Raw genomic sequence first — 12,932 nt, 5'->3', positions numbered from 1 at the left:
TTGAGTCACAAGCAACTCAATGGCACATAACAACAACAAGGTTATTGATAAAGTTAAATGTTGTTGTTGTTATGTGCCTTCGAGTCACCTGTGACTCATAGCAACCCTGTTCATGATAGCTCTGACCCATTCCCTGTCCTGAGCCAATCTCATTGTCTCTGACGCTCCTACCCCCTAATCCCTGTTTCTGTGTCAATCTATTTTTCCAGCGACTTCCTCTCCTGCGCTGTCAATGTATACCAAATTACTTAATTCAGCACCTGATTATTTCTAAGTATTCAATGGTTGTTAGCTGTCATCAGACTGTAGTGTTCCATGTGGGTTTCACTGGAGGATTTTCGGGAATAGACTACCAGGCCTTTTCTCCTTGTTTTAATACACAAATGCCACTGAAACCTGTTTAAAATCACAGCAACACTTTCTTATTTTCGAATATTTGAAACACATTTGATTTTTTCTGTTTGCTTTTCCAGCTGCAAAATGAAAGGTCTCGATCAACCCTCAAGAGTTTTTCTGAATCTCACCAGCAGTCTTTATACTTGACCTTTACAGAGCCAAGATCTTCCTCTGAGTGGTCTCTGAATGGTACAGTAGTAAAATAGATGACATCCTCCAATTCTTCATAGTAGACAAGGGTCAGTTAGGGCACTCTCTTAATAAATGAAAACAGTGATAATTCTTGGTCTTCTGAGCCTACTAACAATATCCACCAGCAGTCCTATGACTTTTTAGTTCATCAGAAAGACAGATAAAACTTAGAATTTCACAATCATGAAGCAGTCGAATCGTATTCACGTTGTGAAGGTCACTTTCTTAAAGAGCAATCTGCCAAGAAGTCTGCACCTTGACTGATCTTTATATGATGCTCTGGAATAATGATTCTCCATTGTCACAAGATTGTTAGAGGAAGGGGATGCACAGCTGTGGGAACATGTTAAGGAAGATGTAGTTAAAGTGAAGTGGATCCTGGCTTGGAACCACATCAAATGAAATCTACTGCTGGGCTACCTTGCCACTTGGGCAGAAGAAGTAATAGCATAATTGAAATACTCGGTCCGTGAGGTTGTGCCAAAAGTATACTCTGAGGAGATTATATTCCATTTGGTGATCTTGTATAACTAAGGTTGGTATTTTGGAAAAGACTTTTTTTAAGGAAGAAACTTCCTGAAAACTCTAATCTGAAATTTAATTCTTTTAAAATACTGTTGACAAAGATACAGAACAATTGACCTCTTGGTTCTATAGCTGATGTACTTTCACTATGCTGGAAAAGTGGATATCTTTATTTAGTGATTGTTATTGTTATAAGATGCCATCGAGTTGACATCAACTCATAGCTGATCCTCCAGCAGATTTTCAGAGGCACTAAATTGCACGGGTGTAAATTACCCATCTTTTTTTCCCTCTGGTGAATTCAAATCATCTGCCTTTGTGTTGGTAGCACAACTCCTTATCCACAAGGCCCACCAAAAATCTCATCATTTGGTAGAGGTGAAAGCGTGTATCCTGTGAGCATTCCAGCAGTTCACATCATCAAGAATGTCACGCTGCAGGAAACCCAGGCACGTGACCTGAGAATACATGTTTAAGAGTGTCTGTAGAAGCATTGTTCATAACCATTTAATGCTGGAATCAACTCAAATGTCTACTGAAAGTAGAATAGATAATCCTACAATGAAAACAGCAATGATAAGGTTAGTTATAGTGTGATTGCATTTCTATAAAGTTCTGAACAGAGCTAAACTAAACCACAGTTTTAGAGATGAATGCATAGCTTGTGCAACTACAAGGAAAAGAAAACCAGGATATTGTGGGAGAAGGGAGTTTGAGAAGGATGAGTAAGAAAATATATAGTGGAAGCTTTGAGTTGTTGAAACGTTCTATTACTTGACGTGGGAGGTGTTATGTAGATGTTTATTGTATAGATGTTTATGAACATAATTTACACATATATGTTTTACTATTTTTTCTCTATGTATGTTGCATTTCAAAAAATAATGCCAAAAAGGAAAAAAAAAATGTGACCTTCCGAACTGCTGAGGAAATCATTAATGAACTCATTCTGTAATGAACTTCCAGTGAGAAAACGATTCCCAAACAGCTTCTGTTTGGTTCCTAATTTATCTTTAAATCCAAGACCTTTGGTCATAACTGGTTTTACTATAACTAGAAAGTGCTTTTTCCCCCCTCCAGGATGCATTCAAGTAAGTAAGCTAGCTGAGAAAAATATGTTGGAGTACTGGAGGAAAGATTTTTCCTCTTTGATAATCTGTTGCTGGTGATTACACGGACTAACGAGTGGGCTCTGGCGCAGACTGGATGGCTCGGCTCATGTGTTCCTGAAATGAGGGCACTGGTTTCTAGAGTGACACAGAAACATTAACCAAGAACTCCAGGGAGGGCTGCCTGGAAGACCATGTTTTTATTTCTTGACTGTGCAGAGTAGGAAAAAAATCTGAGCTATGACTCTCTTTTCTTCACCCCCTTTTACTTTTCACGCTATATATTGAAAATGGGGAGGGGGAATTTGCAAACTGGAGTTATATCCCTCCCACTTCCACACCTGTGGATCCAAGTGATCACTATGGTCATCACTCAGGTGTCAGAAGCCGGGTGTGATGGGTGCCAACTCTACCCTGCTTCAGAAGCTTTAGCTTGTTCCAGTATAAAAGGACAGTCCCTTCCTTTTCATTTTCCTTCTCTTCCCTCCTGTTTGCCCTTCTTACAAATGTGACTTTCTTCCATCAACAGTTCAATATGTGTCCACAAATCCAGTGAAATGTAAATCTCCTCAGAGTACTGGGTGGGACTCAACCTTTCCTGTTGACCATGCCCTAACCTCCACTACCAGATTCTACTTTTAACAAGCTTATCTCCAGGGCAGATCTCCCCTGAGTGAGTTGACCAAGAAGTCTGGAATGCAGGGAGAAGGGTGGACTCCTGAGTGTGCAGTTGATGTCCTTTTAAATCTAGCAATAGATGGCTGGGGATGAGTTGATCAGAATATAACCAGATGAAGAGAAGATCCACGCTTATGATTGCTCCAACCTGACAGCTTGTTCTGGAGTGCATGATGCTTATGGATGAAGATGCTCAAAGTTTCCAAGTTGAATAGAAGATCCTTCAACAAAATGGACATTCTTATTTCCTCAGAGTACTGGTTCAATGTTACTGTTGTTGTGTGCCACTGAGTCAGAACTGACCCATAGCTGACCCTCCAGTGAGTTTTCGGAAGTAGTAATCACACAGGGAGGCCTTTGAGATTGCAGCACATTCACTAGGCCACCAAAATTCAGCTATCTAAAAGGGAGATGTTAGAGTTTAAGGTATAAAGTTGGCTTATACATTTTCATGAAAGTAGTCGTTGGTGGAGAAAAAAAATCCCCACACAATATAATCGAATGAAATACAAGGTAAATGAAGAACTTTATGGAACATAATTTACATGTATGAAACACAATGTATATGAACAATAAAAATATTAACTTAAGAAAAACTGAAGTTATTGTTAAGTGCCGTCAAGCCATAGATGACTCATAGCGATCCTATGAGTGATAGACCTGGACACTTGTATAACTTTCATTGTTTCTCCAAGTTCGCAGGGTTTCTGGAGGCAAGCTATTTGCGGAAGTGGATGCCACTTTTGTTTCCAAGTTTGTTTTAATCGGGGAGCTCCACCAAACACTGTCTACAATAAGTAACCATTATTGCATTTGACACATCAGTGACAGTGTTCAGCTTCACAGCAACCACAGGTTACCTCTGTACAGCAAGTGAACACACCAGAGCTATACGACCTTGAAGAATGTTTGACCAAAATCAGTTAAAATCAGGCCTGAGAGCCACGGGTTAAAGTCACCCACCTTTGGCTGAGTAGCATCACTTTCTGTCCACCAGGCCAACTGAGCTGTCTCTATGTTGTTGTTGTTATTGTTAAGTGCCATCGAGTAGCAGACTACTCATGAATAACCCTTAATTTGTCTATCTCAAAAGCCACTAGCTTGAATTGCCATTGTTTTCCTTTAGGCTATCATGGCTTCAAGCCCTCCTCATTTGCAGTAAGCAAGATTGTGTCATCTGCATACCAAAGGTTATTGATGAGTCTTCCTCCAATCTGATGCCACATTCTTCTCATAGAGGCCAGTTTCTCAAGTAATTTGCTTAGCATATAGACTGAATAAATATGATGAAAGGATACAACCCATACCTTTCTAGGGTCACTATGAGTTGTACTTGACAGCACCTACCACATAACAACAACAGGGCTTAATTACTCTAAATGGTTAGGTATGTTCAGGGATGTTATTGGGTTTTGGTGCCATCCAATCCTTTATGGCTTAGTGACCCTAAGAACAAAGATCTGAACCTTGCCCTATTATGCACTATCCTGATGAGCTCTGAAATGCTCAAACTCATTGCTACACTGTGTCAATCCATCTTGTTGAGGGTCTTCTCTCTCTAACCCTCCACCTATTCCAGCATAATACCCTTTTTTAAGGACTCCTGTCAATATGACCAAATTATGTGAGATAAGTTTCGCTTGCACTTGCTGCATGCCTTGTTTTGGGGCCGTCTACATACAATACTCTTCTTCAACACTACAACTCGAAAGTATGAATTCTTCTGTTATCTTTATATTCATTGTCCAAATTTCAGATGCAAAGGAAGTAACTGAAATGGGAAGTTCAATTACTTCCTATTTCAGTGATTACTGTTGTTCTGGCTGTTGAGTCAATTTTATCATTCTGCAACCAGGTTACTGTACTTCAGAATTATTCTATTTGGAAACTTAGACCAGACAGAAAAAACCTTTTCAGTATACATATACATGGAGTAATGACTATACTCAGGTGCAGTGGTTAAAACATTGGGTTTCTGGTCTCTGGTGACACTATTTCTTCCTTTGCCCTCTCCAGTCCTGGGAGGAGAATGGCTCTCTGGATGGTCTCATTGCTTTATTTTCTGGATCTTCCAATAGGACTGCTCCTCAAATGACAAATGGGAAAAAAAAGTTCAGGGTTTTTTTTGGGTTTTTTTCATAAAAAAATTATACTGGTTTCTTTACAAAGTTCAAATACATTGTTTTTCCACACCAGACCTTTGCCATTTCTTTCACTACCACCCCCTCCACCAATCAAATTGTGTGACCCTCGCCTTTCTGCTACCCCACTCCCCATCTTGGAGTCTCATACTCATTCTACAATAAAAAAAAAGCACACCAACAAACTGCCGGTTTTAATAGTCTAATCAACAATCTATATCCATGGAATCAATAGTAAATAAATCCAATGATATATTGCCTTGGGCAAATTTGTTGCAAGAGATCTCTTTAAAAGTTTAGAAATAAAGATGTCACTCACTTTGGTTGTTCAAGTTCACATGATCCTGACCCTTGCCTTTTCAATTCATTTCATAGGTATTTGAGAGTTGAACAATGAACCAGAATTGATGCATCCAAATGAGAAGGATAAACCCACTCCTCACTCAACATAGCTAGGGTCCAAAGACAACTTGCTAGTGTTAGGTGCTATCAAGCTGAGTATGAACATAGCAATCCCATGAACAACAGATCTGAAATGTGTCTTATCCTGTGCTATCCTTACAATCTCTGACACACTCCAGCCCACTGCTGCAGTTACTGTGTCCATCCATCTGGTTGAGGATCTTCCTCTCCCTTGCTGTCCCTCTACGTTTCCTAGCATGATGTCTCTCTCCACAGAATAGCCTTTCTTAGCAACATGCCCCAAATACATGAGATGAACATGCCCCAAATATGTGAGATGAAGTTGCATCATCTTTGCCTCCAAGGAGTACTCCGGCTGTACCTTCGCCAAGACTGTTTGTTCTCTTGGCAGTCCATTGGATGTTCAGCACACTTTTCCAACACCACAGTTCAAAGGCATCAATTCTTCTTCCATCATCCTTATTCATTGCCCAGCTCTTCTAATGATGTGAATGTCTGTGCTATAAGAAAATGAAGGATGACCACTTTACCTCACCTCTTCATTTGTACTGTAAATGCTGCACCAGGACCATGAGTCCCTGCTGAGGCCACTATCACTAGCTCATCCCCCATGTTGTTTCAGGAAATCCCACCTCTGGTGGCAAGGAAAGGTCACTTAGTTTTTCATAATCTAGCGGCCCAAGTATCACCACCCTTCCCATCCCTGAGGTTTCCTCTTTCTCCTATCCTCACCATATTTTCAGAATGAGTTGTCCTGTCTTATCCTCCTCAATGACCTTAAAAATGTCCTTGGTGGGAAATAAAATGAGGTGGGGAGAATCAGGGTGAAAAACAATGTATACTAACTTTGTATGCAAACCAGTATAAAATAATTTTTTAAAAAATATTAGTTATATAGCTGATTACATGACAACCCGTTAGAGATGTTATTTCTCAGTGTTACTTGCAACTAGCTGAGAGAACAGCATCTTCTATGGGTTGAGTTTCTGATGTAACAGAGCCTGAAAACACCAGGGACCTTGAACAACCTAATGGAGCAGAGCTAATCTAGCAACCTGTCCGGGCCAAACTGTACAATGATCAATAAAGTGCACTTTATTCGGGTCATTGTTAAAATAATATGCCCTAAGAACAGATTAGAAGTGATATATGATTGAGTATTATGGTTAGCACAGGAATCCAGAATTAAGGTTGCATAGAGAAGTGTACTCGGGGTGGGGGGTGGGGGGAAGGGACGTGGGAATTGTATACTAATGAAGGCATTTTTTTTCTTTTTTCTTTCTTCAGAGGGGAAAGCGAGCTGGTGGGGAGGGGTGGGAAGGGAGAAAATTGTGGCAATGAATGAATGGAAGTCCAAAACCTCTGTAAAAAAAAATAAATAAAAAATAAAAAATTTAATAAAAAAAATTAAAAAAAATAATATGCCCTTGGTGACTTGTTGGAGGAGGAAGAACATTTCTTTTGATTGATTGATTGCTTTTATAACCCTCTGGCAGGAGGACATGGGTGCCACACAGGGGTGCACACTGCCCACTGGGCTGCCAGTAGATGCCATCATCTGACATTCCCTGGCTTTTGTTGGGCAGTCAGTCAGACCTCCTTCTATACCCATGTCCCCAGAAGCATATACAATCCAAGCTTCTTCTGAGGCCACTCAGTGAGGCCCAGTCTCTACCCATTACCTTAAACTGCAGTTACTGCCAATCACTCATCCTCTGACCTCACCTCCACCCAGGCAGCCTGTCCCACCTTCACCCTGGGCTCACCCAGGAGGGGCATTGAGGTTTCCTTCTAGGAAACACTATGGGATAGTTGTGCTCTGTTATAAATGGTTGTTTTGAGTCAGAATAGACTCAGAGTGTATAACAATAACAGGTAACTCAAATTCTTTTATCTTTAGGGCTTTGTAGATTTTTTTTTTTTTAAGTTCAGAGCTGTTTGCTATCACATGTTATAGAGTGGAACTACTCTATGTGCTTTTCTGGCCTGCAATATTTATAGACTGTGACAACACCTTCCTTGAATGGCTTCAAACCATCATCCTGAGGTTGGCAACGAGCAAGCTGTTTGCACCACCCAAGGGCCTTGGCAAAATATAGAACAGAGGAGAGTACAGAAGTGGATAGATTGAACATCTAGGAAGTATAGTGGTTCATGACCAAGTTCCTAGTATTTAACTTAAAAATTAGATTTTTAAATCCTTACAACATAGATGTCAATGGCAACTCAAAGGGAAGTAGATTTCAAACAGGCTAAGTGATGTGTCCAGCTCCAGAGAGCTGGTGAGTTGAGAACTGGGGCTGAAATCCAGTTCTCAAGTCCATATTGACCCTGCTAGTATGGTTTCTTTAAGGGGTAGGAGTAATGACATGTTCCTGGGTTAGAGTTGAGTTCTTTATTTACAAGATCAAACTTCCTGACGTAGACTGACCTCTCCAGATTGGGGTCAGGGAAGTTGTACATGGAAATATGCATTACTTGATAACTCAGGACTCGGCCCTGTATTCCCTGGAAGTTTATTATTAATTTGGACGCACAGGGTATTGTATATCTTTCCACTGGGTTATATGAGATCACAAAGGAGCAAAATATAATTAAGACAGATTATGGAGAGCAACATGAAAAGGAAGTCCAGCCACTGATTGACATTATCACTTTTGACATTAGGCCAGAAAACCTTTCAACGTAGGGGCACCACATTAGCCAGTTCAAATTGTCTCAGAGACACCAAGACCCTCCCCTCTCACCTCTATCACTCTGTAGGCCAGATTAGCAAGGCTATTTGAAAGGAAGTAAAGGTATCCTGGTGACTAGGCTGCCTTTCTGAGAGGCACCTGTAGATCTTGTCAACAATGAGCCCACTTATTCTGCTTGCCATCTTTTCTTCAATGGAGCACTCTAAAAGGTAAAGTTGTTTATCGCCCACCACAATGTCTCAGAATCAAATGTCAGTGACATCGATATGTGGGGATAAGAGAGCTCATTCAAGGTGAAACGGATGATGCTGTGTGGGTTGTTCATCATGCAGAGCGGAGGGAGGGAGGAGGGGAGGAGGGGAGATGGAGCAATGTGCTTCCCTAAGGGAGGCAGCTGAGCCGTGCCAAAAGCTTTCCCTTTCTAGAACACCAAAGACGCCTTTGTTACCCACTTTGTATTTTGGCCTGGACTGGAGACATCTGATGCCAGTTTAAAGCTTTCTTTCCCTGGCAGGGTGAAAGCAATCTGTCTTGGTATAAAAGGACCTGGGCAGCACACACGCTTTGCCAGCTCTGTGCTGGGAGGCAGACTCTAACAGCACCTCCATTGCACACAGCTTCTGCTGCATCTATCTGGGTGGCCTTCACTAGTCACTGTCAAGTCTTTGTTGTTGTTAGAGGCCAGTGAGTCACTGTCAACTCAGTGTGACTCAATGCATAACAAAACGTAACACTGCTCAGTCCTGTGACAACCTCACAATCCTTGCTGCATGTCAAATCTTGGTCACTGGGAAGTTTACTGTGGAGTTTGCAGCATCATGGCCCACCTAATGTCTCCACTGACCTTCAGTTCATTGAATCACTTTTCTAAAATAAAGATTTCCTTATCCTAGTGGGTGAGGAGTTGCATTGTCAATTCAAAGGTAGGTGGTTCAAATCTATCATCTACCCTGAGGGAGAAAGATGAGCAATCTCTTTCTATGTGATTTTATGGTTGTTGTTGTTGTTGTTAGGTGCCATTGTGTCAAGTGCAAGCCATAGTGAACCTATGAACAACATACCTGAACCCTGTCCTATCCTGTGCCATCCAGACATTTGTTGACAGACTAGAGCTCATTTTTGGGCAGTCAGTGTATCAATCCACCTGGCTGAGCGTCTTCCTCTCCTTCTTCTACCCTCCAGCTTTCCAACCATCTGTATCTCTCCAAGGAATAGCCCCTCCTAGCAACATACCTGAAGTATGTGAGATGAAGTTTTAACATCTTAGCTTGCTAGGAGCACACTGGCTGCATTTTATCTAAGACATATTCATTCTTTCAGCAGTCCATGGGATGTTCAATACTCTTGTCCAACAACACAGATCAAAGGAATCAATTTTTCTTCTGTCATCCTCACCCATAGTCTAGCTCTCAGTGCATAGCAAGTGATAGGAAAGTCCATGGCCTGAATCAGACACACCTTAGTCCTCAGTAATTTGGAGAGGTCCCTAACTGAAGACTTTCCTAGTGCAAAACTCTTTCTAACTTCCCGACTGCTGGTACTAAGGGTTTTAATTGTGGATCCAAGTTAGATGTAGTGGTTGCAATTTTTAGTCTGTTCTCCATTCATCATGATGTTGACTTATAGGTCCAGTGGTAAGAATGTTTGTTTTTCTGGTGTTGGTTGAGATGTAACCCATATTGAAACCTGCATTCTTTGATCTTCTGCAACAAGTATTTCAGGTCTTCATGACTTTTAGCATGCATGGTTACACCATCTGCATAATGCAAAGAATTGATGCGTCTTCCTACAATTTTGAGCTACAGTCTTCTTCATAGAATCTAGCTTCTCGAACAATTTGCTTAGCATAAAGAGTGAATAGGTATGGAGACAGAATACAACGCTGACACACTTCTTTCTCAGTTTTAAACTGTGTAGAGTTCCCTTGTTCTTTTTACACTACAGCGCCTTGGTCTAGGTATGAGTTTCACATGAACACAATTAAGTACTCTGGGATTCTCATTTTTGTCAATGTCAGCCAAAACTTGCTATGATCCACATACTCAAATGTCTTTGCATAGCCAATAAAGCATAAATATACATTCTTCCGATATTCTTCACCTTCAGCCAGGATCCATCTGACACCAATGATATCCCTGGTTTCATGGCCTCTTCTAAATCTTGCTTGAATCCTATGTACTATTCTAGTCATTTTTTTAAATGCAACCTTGAGTTTTTGAGTTGTAGGGTGACATCAAGGATATCATTCATGAAGAGAAAAAAGTTATTACAAAGACAATGGAGAAATAAGAAACTGAAATAATGTCAGAAAGACTCTGAAAAATGCACTAGAATGTTGAGAAGTCAAAATAAAGGAAGCTGAACAGAATACTTCAAAGGGTAACTCCAGAAGACAAAACAAATATTATAATGGAATGTGCTGAGAGCTAGAACTGGAGATAAAAAGAGAAGAACTAGCTCTTCATTTCTCAAGCTGAAAGAACTGGAAAAAAAATTTAAGCCTGAGTCACAATATTGAAGGATGTTATGGATAATGTATTGAATGACCCAGGAAGCATCAATAGATGGATGGAAGGCATGTGAGCAGAGGGGTGAGGATGGGTAGGGTTGAAATCACAGGGTTTCACTGTTTGGTGGGTGGAGGGAGGGGTGAAGGAAATCAGAAGGATCCAAGTGAAGAGACCAGGTAGTGATGAGCAAAGTCCAATGGTGATTAATCTTACAAAACATAATGAATGGGAATGACTGATTGTATGAAACACAATATGAATGAAGAATAGTGTGAAACATAATGTATATGAACTTTGTAGGCAAACCAATATAAAATATTTTTATTAAAAAAGAAATGATTGAGAAAGTACACAGAGTCACTGTACCAAAAAGAAATGGCTGACACCGAAAAATTTTAGGAAGTACCATATGAGCAGGATCCAACAGTAAGGAAGGAGGAATCTGAAGCTGCTCTGTAAGCAAAAAATAAGACCCCAGGAAGCCATAGAATACCAATTGATTTGTTTCAATTAACAGATGTAGCCCTGGATATGCTCACCAGTCTAAGTCAGGAAATTTGGAGGACAGCTATCAGGCCAACGGAATGGAAGAGTTCTATATTTATTCCCATACCCAAGAAAGGTGATCCAATAGAATGTAAAAACTATCTCTGTGTCATTTACAGCCTTTAAAAGCCATCTGAAGGGTCAGCTAAGGGTCTGTTCCAACTCCATGTCAGTGACTTGAACTAGCAAATAGAAAGATGGTAAGAAGGAGATGGATTTTTTTAACTTTTTTTTTTTTTTAGTTTTGTGATCATAATAAGGCACTTAGCAAGTGCTCATTGCATAAAGTGGGTCATTCCAGCTGATAGTCTTGGGAATAGGACCCTAAATGGACCCTGGCATTGGAAAACATTTGTCTTCTTAGATTATCCTGCTATCTGGTATGGGAAGTTCAGCTGAGAGTTGGCAAGGAAAAGTACCAGTCAAAACGAGGTTTGTATTACAGGACAGTGGCACGAGGCCACAGCAGACAAGAAGTCATGGCACTAAGCCATTAACAAGAATCTTAGTATCCTGGTCTCGGTGTATCTGATCTCTGGAGGCCCTGGGGGAAGTCATACATGCAACCAGGAATGAGAACTGATTAATGCTTTGGAATTAATCTCATATTATAGTGCATTAATATCCCCAAAAGTTAAGGTTGTTGGGTGTTTTTCCCCCTAGGAAAACTTTCTAGGGAATGAAATTATAAGATACTTAACAACTTAAAAACTGATGGGGGGGCGATGGCACAGTGAACTGAGATGCATGGGAGAAAGCCACTCCATAAAAGAAGAGGTTGGTATGGGCGTCAGCTTTTCCAGGTCCAGGACACAGGTCCTGTATCTCCCCAGCTGTCCCCACACTCAGTCACCAGTTCTTTTGTTTAGCAAAGCTCAAGGGTGCAATTAACAATTTCCACAGCTTGGGCTCCAGAGCCTTAAAGTTTCAAAAGGGTAAACCAGTATCAGAGAAAGGGCAGAAGTCAGTGTTTTTGAAATAATGATCTTGGGTGGAGGAGGACTGGTCCATCCACAGGAAAAGTCATTAGAAATTTGATATGCTTTTTGTGAGAGCGTAGAAAGACCCCAAATTGCCAAGCTACTGTGCCCAAGGAGGTATTGCTGAGACTGAGACTTCCAGAAACCATGGACAGGCTCATTTATTGCACTAGGGCTGATGTTGATAGGGGAATAGTTGGGAGGGGGAGGCTGGGGACTGTGGATTTGATTGAGGTGCAAGCAGGCAGGCTTTCATAATCAGCCAGGAATCCTTCGGCAATTAACCAGCTGGTGTGCTATGCAATCCCACCCATGTGTGTCAGGGGGTGAGCCTTTTGGAGAGGTGTTGGACCCTCTTTTAAATCCAGGCCAAGATCTTTTTTTGCTTCGTGTTTACATCACAGAGACATCAAAGAGGGGCAAAGACCTCAAAGTTGTCTATATGCTAAACCCTACACTATAGATGGATTTCTGTTCCTCTTGTGAACCAAGCTTCCCCAGGCCCAGCAGACTAATGTTGTTAGAGTCAGTGTCAACAAAGAGATTTCATGTACAATGAACTAAAATATGCCTGGTTCTCCGCACAAGCACAATCGCTGTGCTTGAGTCCACTGTGAAAACCACCTTGTCAATTTATCTAGCTTAAAATCTTCCTATTTTTTTTAAAATTATCTACTTCTCAGACTAATAGGATTGACGTTAGTAGTGATAATCTAAGTAAGTGGCTTGGTGGTGG

The sequence above is a fragment of the Elephantulus edwardii genome, unplaced genomic scaffold (assembly GCF_000299155.1).
Source record: "Elephantulus edwardii isolate Elephantulus edwardi_28Jun2011 unplaced genomic scaffold, EleEdw1.0 scaffold00012, whole genome shotgun sequence".
Classification (NCBI taxonomy): domain Eukaryota; kingdom Metazoa; phylum Chordata; class Mammalia; order Macroscelidea; family Macroscelididae; genus Elephantulus; species Elephantulus edwardii.
This window is presented reverse-complemented; position numbering follows the sequence as displayed.